The sequence below is a fragment of the Neophocaena asiaeorientalis genome, unplaced genomic scaffold, assembly GCF_003031525.2.
Source record: "Neophocaena asiaeorientalis asiaeorientalis breed wild unplaced genomic scaffold, Neophocaena_asiaeorientalis_V1.1 scaffold139, whole genome shotgun sequence".
Taxonomy (NCBI): Eukaryota; Metazoa; Chordata; class Mammalia; order Artiodactyla; family Phocoenidae; genus Neophocaena; species Neophocaena asiaeorientalis.
The window spans coordinates 187,248-193,659 of NW_020172778.1; the positions used below are offsets into that span (position 1 = coordinate 187,248).

The 6,412-nt window shown below is 37.1% G+C and overlaps 1 pseudogene; it reads left to right on the forward strand.

Moving 5' to 3' along the window:
- LOC112396984 (DNA topoisomerase 2-binding protein 1-like) overlaps positions 1-5,322 on the forward strand; it is a 101,027-nt pseudogene extending 95,705 nt beyond the window's left edge.
- Positions 5,323-6,412: the final 1,090 nt, after the last annotated feature.

Here is a 6,412-nt window from a genome sequence, read left to right on the forward strand (position 1 = left end):
TGCCCCCCCCCCCCACACACACACACACACACACACACACATTTACAAAGTTGCGATCCCTTTAGATCTTCCTTAATTCTATATATGCCTCATCCAGAGGTAAATTCACTCCTCAAGGAAATCTGTGTTCATATATAATATCATATATATATATCTACAAGTGAGGTAAACTATACATTATAAATAATGTAAATTATAAATATATAATTTTTACAAAACATATCTATAAATAATGTAGAATATCATTTTGCACATTTAACATTTTCTAATATATATCACCACTTAATTTTTTCACTAACTTTTTTCAGATTCAACTATTTTGTTAGAAATGGCTTAGCTCATTAACTTTACCTGCTATAAGGTATTCCACCATATAAATACCCACTGTCCTGCTGATAGTCATTTAAGTTGTTTCCTGTTGTTCACTATCAGGTATATTTTTCCTCATGCATATGTGCATGAGTTTCCCTGTAGTACATATAACTAGGAATGGAAATTCTTGTTCAAGCAGATGAAAATCTTTAACATTACTAGAGAATTCCAAACTTATCATAAATGAAATTTCACAAATGTTCTAATTCTAAAACATGTTCTCCAAATAATTTCTTGCTTGTCCATGAGATAGGTAGGTGGATGGAAAAATCATCTCCCATTAAACTAGGTGCCAGTTGCATAGTGGGTGGAAGATGAATTCGTGACATTAGCCCTATTTAAGTCAATACCTTCCTCCCACTCCCTGAGGTAGGACCTTTGGAAAGCTTTGTTTTATAATCAATTTTCTGATATTCACTGCTTATCATTGAACACTTTTTTCTCTATTAACCTCATAACTCTCATGCTTATTTTTTTATAAGCATCGTTAACTTTTGTGGTAGAAAAGGCCTTCAGGCTATTTTGGCTCTCTTAGGATCTCAGAATTCAAGGTATTTCTGCACTTGCTGTCTTTAATTAAAACAAGGGAGCAAACATATCTTTCCAAAATGTACCTTTTTCATTGTTTAATTGTGAAAGCATGTGAAAACTGGATTTTGCATCTGCTCCCTGTTCCTCAGACACTAAGCTTTACCTGGTCTTCAGAGTTTATCATTTCAGTGAGAGCTCTTATTTAGGAGTCAAATGTGTGAGGAAAAAAGTACTTATGGTGTCTCTGCAGGCTTCTTCCCGAACCATTTCTGCTTTCTCTGCCATGAACAGCTTTTATTGAACTCAATCTCCTCTAACATAGCAGCTCTTCCTCCCACTGTAATTAATAACTATGAAAAATCTAATATCGCTGCCTCATGGCTGCTCCAACTGAAATAGTTTTAGACTGTTTCTTAATGCAGGTTCAGATCCTTCCTACAAGCAAGCACATATATTTCTATACAACTGGATGTCAGTGGAATTCCTCTGGAAAGAATTTGAAATGGTAGAATAAGAAAGAGATGAGTTTGAATCCTCTGCTCAGTGCTTGTGTGCATTCAGTTATGTTAATCAAACTTTTCTGATTTTCAATTGCTTTATCTGCGAAATGACAGTAGTTTTACCTGTCAGGCTATTTGTGAGGATTAACTAGAAAAATTAATGTAAAAATTTCTAAAGGAGTATCTGGCACACAGTAGGCTCTTAATAGCTTTACTTCTTGTTTTGTTTCTCTTGCAGAAACCATTTCTCATATACTTTTAATTAAATGGTAAACCCTTATTTGATTCAAAAATATTTAAAATAGCAAAATATGTGACACTATTTCAAGTACCCAAATATTTCATTGTAAACTAAAATAACCATATTTAAATTGTTCACTTCTGCATCAAATTATTTCATTTATGTTTTTTACTTATATTCATTGTAGACTTGTAGACTTGATATCTATATGTTAATATTCTTGGCTTTGTCATATACAGTAATCACTTCTAATTCTATTCTGCTTAATAATCACATTTCCAATATGCTCTATTTCCAATATACTAACATCCTTACACTTCAGTTTGTCTCATATTGGGTTAAAAAATTCTCTCATTAACTCTAGTCAGAGTTCCAGTTTCCAACATTTTGAAGATTCACCAGGTAACTTTATTATGTTTTCCATGATTCATCTTGAAAAATAGCCTCTTTTTTTAAAAGGTTTTTTAAGGAAACTCCATACTGTTTTCCATAATGGCTGTACCAATTTACATTCCCACCAACATTGTAGGAGGATTCCCTTTTCTCCACAATCTCTCCAGCATTTTTTGTCTGTAGGCTTTTTGTGAGGTGATACCTCATTGTAGATTTGATTTGCATTTCTCTAATAAGTAGCAATGTTGAGCATTTTTTCATGTGCCTGTTGGCCATCTGTATGTCTTCTTTGGAGAAGTATCTATGTAGATATTCTGCCCATTTTTTGATTGGGTTGTTTGTTTTTTTGATATTGAGCTGTATTAGCTGTTCGTATATTTTGAAAATTAATCCCTGTCAGTCACATTGTCTGCAAATATTTTCTGTAGGTTGTCTTTTCATTTTGTTTATGGTTTCCTTTGCTTTAAGTTTAATTAGGTCCCATTTGTTTATTTTTGTTTTTATTTCCATTACTTTAGGAGATGGGTCCAAAAAGATATTGCTGCAATTTATGTTAGTGTTCTGCCTATGTTTTCCTCTAGGAGTTTTATAGTATCCAGCCTTACACTTAGGTTTTTAACCCATTTTGAGATTATTTTTGTGTGTTGGAGAATGTGCTAATTTCATTCTTTTACATGTTACTATAGGATCTAGCGATCTCAATCCTGGGCATATATCTGGAGAAAACCATAGTTTGAAAAGATACATGCATCCCAGTGTTCATTGCAGCACTATTTACAATAGTCACAACTTGGAAGCAACCTAAATGTCCATCGACAGATGAATGGATAAAGAAGATGTGGTACATATATACAATGGAATATTAGTCAGAATAAAAAAGAAGGAAATAATGCCATTTGCAGCAACATGGATGGACCTAGAGATTATTATACTAAGTGAAGTAAGCCAAAGAAAAATATCATATGACATAGCTTATATGTAGAATCTAAAAAAATGATACAAATTAACTTATTTACAAAACAGAAACAGACCCTCAGACATAGAAAACAAACTTATGGTTACCAAAGGAGAAGCAGAGGGAGGGGTAAATTAGGAGTATGGGGTTAACATGCACACACTACTATATATAAAATAGATAACCAACAAGGACCTACTGTATAGCACAGGGAACTATACTCAATATTTTGTAATAACCTATAAGGGGAAGGAATCTGAGTAAGAATATATATATATGTATTTATATACATATGTATTATATATATACACTTTGCTGTACACCTGAAATCACTTTGCTGTACAACTGAAACACAACAACCTTGTAACTCCACTACACTTCAATTTTAAAGAAAAAGAAAGAAAAATAGCCTCCTTTAAAAACTTTTTCTCTTTATCCACCTACTCTTCGTCCCAAAATGAGCTTGGATATCAGTGCAGTGCAAGATGGCAGACTTTGTAATAACCTCAGCTGATTCAACAACAAAGGATGACGAGCCAGACCATTTGCCCATAGAAGAAAATGATATAGACAATATGACCACCAGTAATAAAGAATCAGTAAATTCAAGTGGAAATGGAAGGAATGACTAAAGGAGCTCTGACACAGACCTTGGAGTTGAGAGAGAACTTCAAAGCAGCTGCTGGAGATAATGTCTGCAACTTCAGTAGTGAAACCCCAAGGGCAGAGGACTTCCCTCTCAAGAAATGGTTGTAATAGTGCCTCTTCAAACCCTGACCGCACTCGCTCTGCCCACAGCCAACAAAGTAGAGTCCTGAAGGCACTGAGGCAGTCTCGCCAAACTGATGTCAACACAGAGCCCTCCCAGAATGAACAGATCATCTGGGATGACGCCACAGCCAGGGAAGAGAGAGCGAGACTTGCCAGCAATTTGCGGTGGCCTAGTTGTACCACACAATACTCTGAGCTTCAGGTTGACGTTAAAAAATTGGAGGATTCTCCTTTCCAGGAGCCTTTACATGATTCAGAAATTGCTGAACAGGCTGTGATCCTGGGAACACATGTGTGACTGAAGCCCCCAAACACCCGATCTCTGAAGAACTGGAAACTCCAATAAAAGACAGCCCCCTGATCCCTACGCCTCAAGCTCCAGGTATTGCCTTCCCCCTAGCCAACCCACCTGTGGCTCCACACCCTAGAGAAAAGATGATAACGGTAAAGGAGACTCACGAAGACTTAAAAAAACCGTACATATTTCAGCTGTCATCTCTGAATCCTCAAGAACGTATTGATTATTGTCATCTGATTGAAAAACTAGGTGGATTAGTGATTGAGAAGCAGCGCTTTGATCCTAACTGTGCACACACTCTTTTAGGGCATCCACATCAAAACAAGAAGTATTTACCCTCAGTGGCAGCTGGGAAGTGGGTGCTTTATCGCTCCTACCTTGAAGCTTGCAGGACTGCTGGGCACTTCATGCCAGAAGGCTAAGAACGGGGAAGCAGTTCCATACTTGATGTTTTGACTGGAATCAATGTACAGCAACGAAAAGTAGCACTGGCAGCAATGAGATGTAGGGAAAAAATCCAGCAAAGACAAGAATCGCGCATTGTTGAGGGAGCATTTAGCAGGTGGAAGATTACTTCACATGTTGATAGGTCCCGAGAAGCAGGATTCAAATGCCTTCTTCAGTCAGGAGGAGCAAAAGTGCTACCTGGTCATTCTGTATCTTTATTTAAAGAAGCTGCACAGGGGCTTCCCTGGTGGCGCAGTGTTTGAGAGTCTGCCTGCTGATGCAGGGGACACGGGGTCAAGCCCTGCTCTGGGAGGATCCCACATGCTGCGGAGCAACTAGGCCCATGAGCCACAACTATTGAGCCTGCACGTCTGGAGCCTGTGCTCCGCAACAGGAGAGGCCGCGATGGTGAGAGGCCCGCGCACAGCGATGAAGAGTGGTCCCCGCTTGCCACAACTAGAGAAAGCCCTCGCACAGAAACGAAGACCCAACACAGCAAAAGTAAATAAATAAACTCCTACCCCCAACATCTTCTTTAAAAAAAAAAAGAAAAAAAAAAGCTGCACATCTCTTTTGTGACTTTAATAAACTGATACCAGATGATTCGGGAGTTAATATAGAAGAAGCTGCTGCCCAGAATGTGTACTGCTTGAAAACGTAATACATTACTGATTTTCTTATGCAGGAATCCCCTCCTCAAATAGAAAACTACTGTCTACCAGAAGCTGTTTCATTTCTTCAGAATAAAAAGGAAACTGGGACTGGATTCTCACAAAAGAGGACAGCTCCTACACAGAAAAATAAAATCGAATGACGTAGAGTATAGTAATTGTATTTACTTAGGTAACAAATGTTAAATGGTTTTTAAATTAATAGCTTGAATGTGACTGTGATGGATTTGTATAGTAATTTAAAGACAAGAACCTGAAGAATTCAGCTTCAGTGTAACAATGAGCCTGCTTGAAGTTAGTTTTAAACACCTGAAAAAAAAATTTTTTTTTTTAACACCTGAAATTTTAATCATTGAAATATCAACTATTCCTGAATGGAAAGTTACCTGAAATAACAAAACACAACTCCTTAGCTAGCTTGTCATTAAACCATATTGACATGTGTACGGGGCTTTTTGTTATTTATTTTCTTGTAAATATCTGAGTCTGTAGCTTAGTGGAAGCTTTAGCAAGGTGATTGATTTTGCCTTAAAATGTCTGCTTTAATTCATAATAACAAGGAAGTTGTCAATTGAGATTTACTAATGTTTTCCCTGATTTTTAGCTTCTCACCATTTTACCTCTTTTTAACAGGAGCCTGGGTACAAGGTTTAATGAGGAATTGAGGCTTTCAACTTAAATGTGTGTGTATACACATATATTCATATACACGAATATGATGTTTGCCAAGTTTGGGTGACCAAACTTGGAAAACAAAGACAAAGAATAAAAGTAGTGACTCAAAGTAGTTGTTCAAATTGATAAGTTTTTAAAAAGAAAAGCATTCTGGGGCATATACCCAGAGAAAGCCATAATTCAAATATACACATGCACCACAACGTTCATTGCAGCACTATTTACAATAGCCAGGTCATGGAAGCAGCCTAAATGCCCATCGACAGATGAATGGATAAAGAGGATGTGGTACATATATACAATGGAATATTACTCAGCCATAAAAAGGAATGAAAATGGGTCATTTGTAGAGACGTGGATGGATCTAGAGACTGTCATACAGAGTGAAGTAAGTCAGAAAGAGAAAAACAAATATCGTAAATTAACGTATATATGTGGAACCTAGAAAAACGGTACAGATGAACCGGTTTGCAGGGCAGAAATAGAGACACAGATGTAGAGAACAAACGTATGGGCACCAATGGGGGAAAGTGGTGGGGGGTCTGGTGGTAGTAGGAT